Genomic DNA, 14,898 nt, shown 5'->3' with positions numbered 1-14,898 from the left:
GGCGGCGTTGTCGGACGGAGGGGATCAATAATGTGAGAGTGAGGGGGTGGGGGCGTTCGGGCCGGTTTTCTTTTCCTCTAGGAGTAGCGCTGGGTAGAGGCCGGCGCTACTGCAAAGCCCACCAGCTGTAGCGCCTGTTTGAAACAAACGCTACAGGTAAGTGGGCTACCGTTTTTGCCCTGCGGCCCATGTAACAGCAGCGCGGCCCAAGTTAACAAACGCTGTTGTTATTTAGTAGTAGTAGCATGTTTTCTACACAGCGCTACTGGTAAATACCAGTAGCGTGGGGTCATAAAGAGGTGCTACTGGTAAACTTCTATCTATAAGCATTTTCCTAGTAGTGTATCCACTTGATCGACATCATAGCTTGTTACCTTCTCTTTAGTTCTCATCATTCCATCCACACAGACTTCCTCAGTAATTGATCAACTTTTTGCACTAGCAAATTCCTCAATAAACTCATCATGATCAAATTCCTCCACTCCACCCGAATAGAGAGTTAGGTCATCTGCTTTAATAGATCTAGCAGAACTCCGTTTACTAGCACTAAGATTAGCTTTATCCAGTTCATCAATTTCCAGGTCACCATCTTCAAGATTTTCAGTCTGGTAATCTCCCAAGCCACTTTCTTTCCTCTGAGTATTACCTTCTTCCATCTCATCATCACCAAGCTCCTCCTCCTCATCATCTATGGCAACGTCAGCACCTCCAATCTATTCATACCCTTCCATAGTGAAACCCAACAGGAACAATTTCTTTTTCATAGTGAAACCCAACAAGAACAATCTCTCAATAGGAATCTTACATGGGTCTCTGCAGGAAATTTTAACTCTGACATGTCCAAAGAAAGTTCTGAACATGCCATTCCAATCAACATCAGTTAATACTCCAGAAAGATAAGCCACGGTGATAATTTTCTGGCGGCCTTGTGGTCAAGTCCGATGGTTCCACCAGGAGACATGGTTTACATTGATCGACCTTCGTGGGTGCTTCTTGTTGTGCATCGGCTACTACTATGCTTCTGCTTGACAGTGAGATGGTGACGCCCAACAATGCATTCCTTGTTCACTATTTGTATTCCTCTCTCTGACCCCATGCAAGAAAGGCTCCCTCGCTCCCCCTCCTCCCTCCTGCTTCGCCCCCGCATGGCAACGGGGAGGGAACACTACTACAGGATGCTGCTAACATGACACTATGATCAGATACCCTTCGACGAAACTGTGTGCGATGCAATAATCGCAAACGGTGGTGTAAAAAATCGTCAAAAAAGATGCAAAACGTTTGCGATGGCGGATGCATCAAACACGGTTCAGATTTTAGTTGCATGTGCGATGTAGGGCATACGGTTTAGTTCAATTAACTGTTTGCGATGAGGAGGAACAAAAGAAATGGGCAGCCAGTTGAAGGTGTGTGTGACATACAGCATACGGTTCACTCGGATGAACTGTTTGTGATTAGGCAACACAAAAGAAACGGTCAGCCAGATCAAGGTGTGTACGATATACGACATGCGGTTCACTCGGATGAACTGTTTGCTTTGAGCCAAGAGAACGGAAACGGTTCAATATAACAAGATGTGTGTGATACGCGACAAACAGGTCTGTAATCGGAAACGTGTGGGAAGACCTATAACAACACAAACGATTCATGTTAACAAGCCGTGTGTGTTGTGAGCAAACGATTGCTGGTATACAATTGTGAGTGATTAATGAAAACAACACCGACGGGTTCCATTGTTTAGTCCATGTGCGATGTGATTTTCTTTGTCCGCACAACATCTACGCTCTGTCTATAGAGCATCAACATATATACTTAAAAAGATAGCATTGCATAACCAAATTAAGCATACAATTACACAAGTGACTACACACATAACATTTCCACACACCAAAGTAAGAAATTACATGCATACTAAACTAGGATAAACGAGGATCTAATCATCTACTTATTGTTGCAATGACGCTTGCCATTGCTGTACTTCCGGCTGGATGCCTGGCCGTTTTGGGGAAGGAGGCACTTCCTCATGTCAACGATCTGCCTATACATGTCGTAGCTCGTGTACGCCTCCTTGGCCATGTACACGATGTGAGCTTTGTCGAGTATCTCCATCTAGGCCGAGTGCCCGGCACGCTTGTCCTTGTTGCAGGAATCCTTCATGTCTCTGTAGTAGGGGTCAATGATGGCCTTGGCGAGTGAACCAGTGAGTCCTTCTCATGCTCCTTACTCCCCCAGATCTTGTATTGGCCCTGGATGTCGACAAGATTTTGGCAGGTGATGCCCGAATTCTTGAGTGCCTTTACATCGTTGGTGATGTCCACTATAGCAAACATGTAGTGGGGGGTGTTGAAAAACCTGGCAAAATGCTCGCAGGGCCTTGAGGTCAGGCAGTAGTGGTAGACGAGGACATAGTGGCGCAGGCACATCTGGGCGACGGTGACCTTGGGACGAGACCCGGCACGAGCGTGGGTGTACTCGAGGTCGAACCCGACCACCTTGTACTTCTCCTCGGCATGCAACAACTCCATGATGTGGATGGAGTGCTCCACCCAGACCGGGTCGTTGGTGTACACCACTGAGAGCCCCGTAAACCTTCTATGGGTGTTCACCACGGCATGCATGGTGAACTGCTGCTCATCGTCGGTAGCCGCTCGGAGCGCAATTGGAGCCGCGCAGGATACCCTCTAAGAATTTCTCGTGGTGGGTGTGCTTCTTGCAATGGTGGGGCACGATCGAAAGGTTGAAGAGACACAAGGGTTAAATTGGCACTGTAATAAATGGGGGCCGGCCGGCCTGTAATTGTCATGTCTTGTCATGGCGTTCATAGCGGAGGATTCCAGTGCACGCTTGACAACACTGCACCACACAGATTTCGTTTGACCACACGTGGGCTCGAAGAGGCGCCAAATGTATCGTCGGTGAGCCTGTTCCCGCGCCACGACGCAGTTTACCCCGCTAGCTGTTGGGGAACATAGTAATTTCAAAAAAATTCCTATGCACACGCAAGATCATGGTGATGCATAGCAACGAGAGGGGAGAGTGTTGTCCACGTACCCTCGTAGACCGAAAGCGGAAGCGTTAACACAACGCGGTTGATGTAGTCGTACGTCTTCATGATTCGACCGATCAAGTACCGAACGCACGGCACCTCCGAGTTCAGCACATGTTCAGCTCGATAACGTCCCTCAAACTCCGATCCAGCCGAGTGTTGAGGGAGAGTTTCGTCAGCACGACGGCGTGGTGACGATGATGATGTTCTACCGACGCAGGGCTTCGCCTAAGGACCGCTACGATATTATCGAGGTGTAATATGGTGGAGGGGGGCACCGCACACGGCTAAAATATCGTTGGTCAATTATGTGTAGAGAGGTGCCCCCTGCCCCTGTATATAAAGGAGCAAGGGGGAGGCCGCCGGCCAAGGAGGAGAGGCGCGCCTAGGAGGAGTCCTACTCCTACCGGGAGTAGGACTCCCCCCCTTTCCATGTTGGACTAGGAGAGGAAGGGGGAAAAGGTGGAGGGGAGGAAGGAAGGGGGTTGCCGCCCCCTCTCCTTGTCCTATTCGGACTAGGGGGGGGGGGAGGGGCGCGCGGCCCTGCCCTGGCCTCCTCTCCTCTCTTCCACCTAGGCCCAATAAGGCCCATTAAGTTACCGGGGGGTTCCGGTAACATCCCGGTACTCCGGAAAAATCCCGATTTCACCTGGAACACTTCCGATGTCCAAACATAGGTTTCCAATATATCAATCTTTATGTCTCGACCATTTCGAGACTCCTCGTCATGTCCGTGATCACATCCGGGACTCCGAACAACCTTCGGTACATCAAAACATATAAACTCATAATATAACTGTCATCGTAACGTTAAGCGTGCGGACCCTACGGATTCGAGAACTATGTAGACATGACCGAGACACCTCTCTGGTCAATAACCAATAGCGGAACCTGGATGCTCATATTGGTTCCTACATATTCTACGAAGATCTTTATCGGTCAGACCGCATAACAACATACGTTGTTCCCTTTGTCATCGGTATGTTACTTGCCCGAGATTTGATCGTCGGTATCTTGATACCTAGTTCAATCTCGTTACCGGCAAGTCTCTTTACTCGTTCCGTAATACATCATCCTGCAACTAACTAATTAGTCACAATGCTTGCAAGGCTTTTAGTGATGTGTATTACTGAGTGGGCCCAGAGATACCTCTCCGACAATCGGAGTGACAAATCCTAATCTCCAAATACGCCAACCCAACAAGTACCTTTGGAGACACCAGAAGAGCACCTTTATAATCACCCAGTTACGTTGTGACGTTTGGTAGCACACAAAGTGTTCCTCCGGTAAACGGGAGTTGCATAATCTCATAGTCATAGGAACATGTATAAGTCATGAAGAAAGCAATAGCAACATACTAAACGATCGAGTGCTAAACTAACTGAATGGGTCAAGTCAATCACATCATTCTCCTAATGATGTGATCCCGTTAATCAAATGACAACTCATGTCTATGGCTAGGAAACATAACCATCTTTGATCAACGAGCTAGTCAAGTAGAGGCATGCTAGTGACACTCTGTTTGTCTATGTATCCACACATGTATTATGTTTCCGGTTAATACAATTCTAGCATGAATAATAAACATTTATCATGATATAAGGAAATAAATAATAACTTTATTATTGCCTCTAGGGCATATTTCCTTCAGTCTCCCACTTGCACTAGAGTCAATAATCTAGATTACACAGTAATGATTCTTACACCCATGGAGTCTTGGTGCTGATCATGTTTTGCTCGTGGAAGAGGCTTAGTAACGGGTCTGCAACATTCAGATCCGTATGTATCTTGCAAATTTCTATGTCTCCCACCTGGACTAAATCCCGGATGGATTTGAAGCGTCTTTTGATGTGCTTGGTTCTTTTGTGAAATCTGGATTCCTTTGCTAAGGCAATTGCACCAGTATTGTCACAAAAGATTTTCATTGGTCCCGATGCACTAGGTATGACACCTAGATCGGATATGAACTCCTTCATCCAGACTCCTTCATTTGCTGCTTCCGAAGCAGCTATGTACTCCGCTTCACACGTAGATCCCGCCACGACACTTTGCTTAGAACTGCACCAACTGACAGCTCCACCGTTCAATGTAAACACATATCCGGTTTGCGATTTAGAATTGTCCGGATCAGTGTCAAAGCTTGCATCAACGTAACCATTTACGATGAGCTCTTTGTCACCTCCATAAACGAGAAACATATCCTTAGTACTTTTCAGGTATTTCAGGATGTTCTTGACCGCTGTCCAGTGATCCACTCCTGGATTACTTTGGTACCTCCCTGCTAAACTTATAGCAAGGCACACATCAGGTCTGGTACAGAGCATTGCATACATGATAGAGCCTATGGCTGAAGCATAGGGAACATCTTTCATCTTCTCTCTATCTTCTGCAGTGGTCGGGCATTGAGTCTTACTCAATCTCACACCTTGTAGTACAGGTAAGAACCCTTTCTTTGCTTGATCCATTTTGAACTTCTTCAAAACTTTGTCAAGGTATGTGCTTTGTGAAAGTCCAATTAAGCATCTTGATCTATCTCTATAGATCTTGATGCCCAATATATGTGCAGCTTCACCGAGGTCTTTCATTGAAAAACTCTTATTCAAGTATCCCTTTATGCTATCCAGAAATTCTATATCATTTCCAATCAGCAATATGTCATCCACATATAATATCAGAAATGCTACTGAGCTCCCACTCACTTTCTTGTAAATACAGGCTTCTCCAAAAGTTTGTATAAAACCAAATGCTTTGATCACACTATCAAAGTGTTTATTCCAACTCCGAGAGGCTTGCACCAGTCCATAAATGGATCGCTGGAGCTTGCACACCTTGTTAGCTCCCTTTGGATCGACAAAACCTTCCGGTTGCATCATATACAACTCTTCTTCCAGAAATCCATTCAGGAATGCAGTTTTTACATCCATTTGCCGAATTTCATAATCATAAAATGCGGCAATTGCTAACATGATTCGGACAGACTTAAGCATCCCTACGGGTGAGAAGGTCTCATCGTAGTCAATCCCTTGAACTTGTCGAAAACCTTTCGCAACAAGTCGAGCTTATAGACAGTAACATTACCGTCAGTGTGAGTCTTCTTCTTGAAGATCCATTTATTTTCAATGGCTTGCCGATCATCGGGCAAGTCAACCAAAGTCCATACTTTGTTCTCATACATGGATCCCATCTCGGATTTCATGGCCTCAAGCCATTTTGCGGAATCTGGGCTCACCATCGCTTCTTCATAGTTCGTAGGTTCGTCATGGTCTAGTAATATAACCTCCAGAATAGGATTACCGTACCACTCTGGTGCAGATCTTAATCTGGTTGACCTACGAGGTTCAGTAATAACTTGATCTGAAGTTTCATGATCATTATCATTAACTTCCTCACTAATTGGTGTAGGTGTCGCAGAAATTGATTTCTGTGATGATCTACTTTCCAATAAGGGAGCAGGTACAGTTACCTCATCAAGTTCTACTTTCCTCCCACTCACTTCTTTCGAGAGAAACTCCTTCTCTAGAAAGGATCCATTCTTAGCAACGAATGTCTTGCCTTCGGATCTGTGATAGAAGGTGTACCCAACAGTCTCCTTTGGGTATCCTATCAAGATACATTTCTCCGATTTAGGTTCGAGCTTATCAGGTTGAAGTTTCTTCACATAAGCATCGCAACCCCAAACTTTAAGATACGACAACTTTGGTTTCTTGCCAAACCATAGTTCATAAGGTGTCGTTTCAACGAATTTTGATGGTGCCCTATTTAGAGTGAATGCAGCCGTCTCTAAAGCATAACCCCAAAACGATAGCGGTAAATCAGTAAGAGACATCATAGATCGCACCATATCTAGTAAAGTACGATTACGGTGTTCGGACACACCATTACGTTGTGGTGTTCCGGGTGGCGTGAGTTGCGAAACTATTCCGCATTGTTTCAAATGTAGGCCAAACTCGTAACTCAAGTATTCTCCTCCACGATCAGATCGTAGAAATTTTATTATCTTGTTACGATGATTTTCAACTTCACTCTGAAATTCTTTGAACTTTTCAAATGTTTCAGATTTATGTTTCATTAAGTAGATATACCCATATCTGCTCAAATCATCTGTGAAGGTGAGAAAATAACGATATCCGCCACGAGCCTCAATATTCATCGGACCACATACATCTGTATGTATGATTTCCAATAAATCTGTTGCTCTCTCCATAGTTCCGGAGAATGGTGTTTTAGTCATCTTGCCCATGAGGCACGGTTCGCAAGTACCAAGTGATTCATAATCAAGTGATTCCAAAAGTCCATCAATATGGAGTTTCTTCATGCGCTTTACACCGATATGACCTAAACGGCAGTGCCACAAATAAGTTGCACTATCATTATCAACTCTGCATCTTTTGGCTTCGACATTATGAATATGTGTGTCACTACTATCAAGATTCAGTAAAAATAGACCACTCTTCAAGGGTGCATGACCATAAAAGATATTATTCATATAAATAGAACAACCATTATTCTCTGATTTAAATGAATAACCGTCTCGCATCAAACAAGATCCAGATATAATGTTCATGCTTAACGCTGGCACCAAATAACAATTATTTAGGTCTAATACTAATCCCAAAGGTAGATGTAGAGGTAGCGTGCCGACCGCGATCACATCGACTTTGGAACCATTTCCTACGCGCATCGTCACCTCGTCCTTAGCCAATCTTCGCTTAATCCGTAGCCCCTGTTTCGAGTAGCAAATATTAGCAACAGAACCAGTATCAAATACCCAGGTGCTACTGCGAGTATTAGTAAGGTACACATCAATAACATGTATATCACATATACCTTTGTTAACCTTGCCATCCTTCTTATCCGCCAAATACTTGGGGCAGTTCCGCTTCCAGTGACCAGTCTGCTTGCAGTAGAAGCACTCAGTCTCAGGCTTAGGTCCAGACTTGGGTTTCTTCTCCTAATCAGCAACTTGCTTGCTGTTCTTCTTGAAGTTCCCCTTCTTCTTCCCTTTGCCCTTTTTCTTGAAACTAGTGGTCTTATTTACCATCAACACTTGATGCTCCTTTTTGATTTCTACCTCCGCTGCCTTTAGCATTGCGAAGAGCTCGGGAATTGTCTTATTCATCCCTTGCATGTTATAGTTCATCACGAAGCTCTTGTAGCTTGGTGGCAGTGATTGAAGAATTCTGTCAATGACGCTATCATCCGGAAGATTAACTCCCAGTTGAATCAAGTGATTATTATACCCAGACATTTTGAGTATATGCTCACTGACAGAACTATTCTCTTCCGTCTTGCAGCTGTAGAACTTATTGGAGACTTCATATCTCTCAATCCGGGCATTTGCTTGAAATATTAACTTCAACTCCTGGAACATCTCATATGCTCCATGACGTTCAAAACGTCGTTGAAGACCCGGTTCTAAGCCGTAAAGCATGGCACACTAAATTATCGAGTAGTCATCAGCTTTGCTCTGCCAGATGTTCATAACTTCTGGTGTTGCTCTTGCAGGAGGCCTGGCACCTAGCGGTGCTTCCCGGACGTAATTCTTCTGTGCAGCAATGAGGATAATCCTCAAGTTACGGACCCAGTCCGTGTAATTGCTACCATCATCTTTCAACTTTGCTTTCTCAAGGAACGCATTAAAATTCAACGGAACAACAGCACGGGCCATTTATCTACAATTAACATAGACAAGCAAGATACTATCATGTACTAAGTTCAAGATAAATTTAAGTTCTATTAATCATATTACTTAAGAACTCCCACTTAGATAGACATCCCTCTAATCATCTAAGTGATTACGTGATCCAAATCAACTAAACCATGTCCGATCATCACGTGAGATGGAGTAGTTTCAATGGTGAACATCACTATGTTGATCATATCTACTATATGATTCACGCTCGACCTTCGTTCTCCGTGTTCCGAGGCCATATCTGCATATGCTAGGCTCGTCAAGTTTAACCTGAGTATTCCGCGTGTGCAACTGTTTTGCACCCGTTGTATTTGAACGTAGAGCCTAGCACACCCGATCATCACGTGGTGTCTCAGCACGAAGAACTTTCGCAACGGTGCATACTCAGGGATAACACTTTTATCTTGAAATTTTAGTAAGAGATCATCTTATAATGCTACCGTCAATCAAAGCAAGATAAGATGCATAAAAGATAAACATCACATGCAATCAATATAAGTGATATGATATGGCCATCATCATCTTGTGCTTGTGATCTCCATCTTCGAAGCACCGTCATGATCACCATCGTCAAAGGCGCGACACCTTGATCTCCATCGTAGTATCGTTGTTGTCTCGCCAACTATTACTTTTACGACTATCGCTACCGCTTAGTGATAAAGTAAAACAATTACATGGCGATTGCATTGCATACAATAAAGCGACAACCATATGGCTCCTGCCAGTTGCCGATAACTCGGTTACAAAACATGATCATCTCATACAATAAAATATAGCATCATGTCTTGACCATATCACATCACAACATGCCCTGCAAAAACAAGTTAGACGTCCTCTACTTTGTTGTTGCAAGTTTTACGTGGCTGCTACGGGCTTAGCAAGAACCGTTCTTACCTACGCATCAAAACCACAACGATAGTTTGTCAAGTTGGTGCTGTTTTAACCTTCGCAAGGACCGGGCGTAGCCACACTCGGTTCAACTAAAGTGAGAGAGACAGACACCCGCCGGTCACCTTTAAGCAATGAGTGCTCGCAACGGTGAAACCAGTCTCGCGTAAGCGTACGCGTAATGTCGGTCCGGGCCGCTTCATCTCACAATACCGTCGAACCAAAGTATGACATGCTGGTAAGCAGTATGACTTATATCGTCCACAACTCACTTGTGTTCTACTCGTGCATAACATCAACGCATAAAACCAGGCTCGGATGCCACTGTTGGGGAACGTAGTAATTTCAAAAAAATTCCTACGCACACGCAAGATCATGGTGATGCATAGCAACGAGAGGGGAGAGTGTTGCCTACGTACCCTCGTAGACCGAAAGCGGAAGCATTCACACAAAGCGGTTGATGTAGTCGTACGTCTTCACGATCCGACCGATCAAGTACCGAACGCACGGCACCTCCGAGTTCAGCACACGCTCAGCTCGATAACGAACTCCGATCCAGCCGAGTGTTGAGGGAGAGTTTCGTCAGCACGACGGCGTGGTGACGATGATGATGTTCTACCGACGCAGGGCTTCGCCTAAGCACCGCTATGATATTATCGAGGTGTAATATGGTGGAGAGGGGCACCGCACACGGCTAAAAGATCGTTGATCAATTATGTGTAGAGAGGTGCCCCCCTGCCCCCGTATATAAAGGATCAAGGGGGAAGCCGCCGGCCAAGGAGGAGAGGCGCGCCTAGGAGGAGTCCTACTCCTACCGGGAGTAGGACTCCCCCCTTTCCATGTTGGACTAGGAGAGGAAGGGGGAAAAGGTGGAGGGGAGGAAGGAAGGGGGGCGCCGCCCCCCTCTCCTTGTCCTATTCGGACTGGGGGGGGAGGGACGCGCGGCCCTGCCCTGGCCTCCTCTCCTCTCTTCTACCTAGGCCCAATAAGGCCCATTAAGTTACCGGGGGGTTCCGGTAACCTCCCGGTACTCCGGAAAAATTCCGATTTCACCCGGAACACTTCCGATGTCCAAACATAGGTTTCCAATATATCAATCTTTATGTCTCGACCATTTCGAGACTCCTCGTCATGTCCGTGATCACATCCGGGACTCCGAACAACCTTCAGTACATCAAAACATATAAACTCATAATATAACTGTCATCGTAACGTTAAGCGTGCGGACCCTACGGGTTCGAGAACTATGTAGACATGACCGAGACACCTCTCTGGTCAATAACCAATAGCGGAACCTAGATGCTCATATTGGTTCCTACATATTCTATGAAGATCTTTATCGGTCAGACCGCATAACACCATACGTTGTTCCCTTTGTCATCGGTATGTTACTTGCCTGAGATTCGATCCTCGGTATCTCGATACCTAGTTCAATCTCGTTACCGGCAAGTCTCTTTACTCGTTCCGTAATACATCATCCCGCAACTAACTCATTAGTCACAATGCTTGCAAGGCTTATAGTGATGTGTATTACTGAGTGGGCCCAGAGATACCTCTCCGACAATCGGAGTGACAAATCCTAATCTCGAAATACGCCAACCCAACAAGTACCTTTGGAGACACCTGTAGAGCACCTTTATAATCACCCAGTTACGTTGTGACATTTGGTAGCACACAAAGTGTTCCTCCGGTAAACGGGAGTTGCATAATCTCATAGTCATAGGAACATGTATAAGTCATGAAGAAAGCAATAGCAACATACTAAACGATCGAGTGCTAAGCTAACTGAATGGGTCAAGTCAATAACATCATTCTCCTAATGATGTGATCCCGTTAATCAAATGACAACTCATGTCTATGGCTAGGAAACATAACCATCTTTGATCAACGAGCTAGTCAAGTAGAGGCATACTAGTGACACTCTGTTTGTCTATGTATCCACACATGTATTATGTTCCGGTTAATACAATTCTAGCATGAATAATAAACATTTATCATGATATAAGGAAATAAATAATAACTTTATTATTGCCTCTAGGGCATATTTCCTTCACTAGCTTCCTGCCCGGCTAGTTTGGCCACGCCTCAGCTAGAAGAGGGACAAATCATGGGTGTTTATTGGCAAAAAGCTTTGTGAAAACGAAGTGTGTGGAATGACTTCGGTCATACTTTTACCCGTGGGTGATGAGGTCAAAGTTACACAGAAGGGTGATGATGGACACTCGAGTGCGATAATTAATTATGCGCTATATAGGGCACACGGTTGAAGAAACCAACTGTGTGCAATAATGTTGAAGATCGCAGTCGAGTTAGCTATACAGACCGTGTGCTGTGAGACCGACAAGGTAAACAAATTCGAGAATGGTTAATAAAATCTAAGACCATTGCATATTAAGGTCAAAATAGTGCTACCAATATACGAGTCTCATACGATGCCATTTCAACGATTGTACCACAAAAGCTCGAAATATTACAAGGTTCAAATTCCAGAGTTATATAGCTCAAATTCGAAGATTACAAGGTTCAAACTGATATTAGTAATGAAATTCAACTCATCAGCTGCAAACGCTCGCGCTGATCCGCTTAACATGGATATCAGAGAGGTTCAAACTAATATTACCCCTTCTAAGTCTGGTTTCGAAACCTCATAATTATTGCAAAGGGGTCAGCCATTGAGAAGTCATGTATGGGGTTGACACGATGACTTCCGATTACTCTGCCATCTGAAGTTCCAATATGAAATTCAACATTTTCAGAGCCTATTCCATTCTGCCGCAGGCGCCGGCGCTGATCAACAAACCATTCATTTTTGCGAAATAAATGTAGGGCAAACCTCATTATCTTCAGCACCTTTGCTCTCAAAACAAAGAACCTGGCGAATAATCTCTGGTAAGGTCCCTCGGTAGGAGTTCAAAGTAATTTCTGAGAGATGCAGATCTAGGCATTCAACATGATCATTATATTGTATCACATCGTCCACCACTGGGCCTAATCTTATCTGGAAAAGAAGAAAACGTGTTAGTGCCTACATGCAGTTTTGAACACTACTATAGGCCTATTTGGTTTGCAGGATTTGTAAAATGCACTAACATGCCATCTTCGATCTGACATGATTAACATGGGCATTTGATTACATTCTAAAAAAATGTAGCCTTCTTCACAAGAGGTTTGAGTGGATGAAAAGTTCCCTAAGAAAACTAGTACAGATGAATCCAAAGGAGAAATGCTTATGGATTGTAACCATATGGATCAAGCAACCAATATGGGGGGGACATGTATGTACTGAAATTCTCCAAAAGAATCCTTCAGAAATCGTAGTACATTGTCATTGTAAACTTGGAAAAAAGTGTCACAAATTGAACTCCCTTATGGTTAACATTTAACAAGAAAGGAACATCACCTCGATATATAGCTTCTCCAGGCACGGAAAGCATCTCACGAAACTGACAACTTGCTCCAGGTTGGGGCCGATAGATTCTAGTGCCAAGACCTTCACTGTGCGCAGTTTCGGGGTGAAGCTTGTCGGAATCATTTTCTGGATGACAGACGAACAAACATCTTCAAAATTAGAAATAATGTTAATTTGTAGAAGGATAGGTAGAAGGCGGCTGCTGTACCTGAATGGGTGTGGATCTAATAACAAGTTCGGAGTATTTGTCAGATGAGTAGCCCACCTCTGTCAATTTCGGTGCAGAAATGACATTGATTCTTGTTGGACCTTCTTGATCAACTACAAGTAATCTCTCAAGTGCAGGTGTGTCCTCAATGAAAATACCGTGGTACACATCTTTTGATGTCTTCCTGCCGCACCAGCAACACACATAAATAGTCCGAGAGTCATGGAGGTGATGTGGAAGCTACTCAACCCATTGATCGCCTGAAGACAAAGATACTCGAGTGCAGTACAGCCACGGAGCAGGCGCTCCATGTCACCGTTTGGGAGGAAAACGGTGACGAGCTCGAGGTGCTTCAGTCGTGGTAGAATAAGAGCGGGCGCATCATTAAGGGGGGGAATGGCAGTTCCTGAACTTGGCGACGTGCAGCATGGGCGCGAGGCAGAGCGCGGACGTTGGCAGCAAGCGCATATGCCCATCATCAAAAGTGAGCTCCTCGAGCTTGATGACCCACAAGTATAGGGGATCAATTGTAGCTCTTTTTGATAAGTAAGAGTGTCAAACCCAACGAGGAGCAGAAGGAAATGACAAGTAGTTTTCAGCAAGGTAATGTCTGCAAGTGCTGAAATTGTAAGTAGCGAAGTTGTTTGATAGCAAGATAATTTATAACGAGCAAGTAATGATAGTAGTAACCAAAGTGCAGCAAGGTAGCCCAATCCTTTTGAGGCAAAGGATAGGCCAAAACGGTCTCTTATGATAAGCAAAGTGTTCTTGAGGGTACACGGGAATTTCATCTAGCCACTTTCATCATGTTGGTTCGATTTGTGTTCGCTACTTTGATAATTTGATATGTGGGTGTACCGGTGCTTAGGTGTTGTTCTTACTTGAACATACCTCCTACTTATGATTAACCCTCCCGCAAGCATCCGCAACTACGAGAAAAGTATTAAGAATACATTCTAACCATAGCATTAAACTTTTGGATCCAATCGATCCCTTACGGAATAGCGCATAAACTAGGGTTTAAGCTTCTGTCACTCTTGCAACCCATCCTCTAATTGCTACTCCACAATGCATTCCCTTAGGCCCAAATATGGTGAAGTGTCATGTAGTCGACGTTCACATGACACCACTAAGGGAATCACAACATACATACTATCAAAATATCGAACACATATCAAGTTCACATGATTACTTGCAACATGATTTCTCCCGTGACCTCAAGAACGAAAGTAACTACTCACAAATGATAAACATGCTCATGATCAAAGGAGTATTAAATAGCATATTGGATCTGAACATATAGTATTCCACCAAATAAACCATATAGTAATCAACTACAAGATGTAATCAATACTACTAGTCACCCACAAGCACCAATCTATAGTTCTGGTAGCAAGATTGAACACAAGAGATGAACTAGGGTTTGAGATGAGATGGTGCTGTTGAAGATGTTGATGGAGATTGCCCTCCCCAAGATGGGAGAGTTGTTGGTGATGATGATGACGATGATTTCCCCCTCTGGGAGGGAAGTTCCCCCGGCGGAATCGCTCCGCCGGAGGGCAAAAGTGCTCTCGCCCAAGTTCCACCTCGATAGGGGTGGAGTTCCATAGGGGGCGCCACCATCAGGAAAGGACGGTTGTCCGTGCCCCATATTT

The sequence above is a fragment of the Aegilops tauschii genome, chromosome 1 (genome assembly GCF_002575655.3).
Source record: "Aegilops tauschii subsp. strangulata cultivar AL8/78 chromosome 1, Aet v6.0, whole genome shotgun sequence".
NCBI classification, from domain to species: Eukaryota; Viridiplantae; Streptophyta; class Magnoliopsida; order Poales; family Poaceae; genus Aegilops; species Aegilops tauschii.
The sequence above is the reverse complement of the archived record's forward strand: the minus strand, read 5'-3'. Positions refer to the sequence as shown.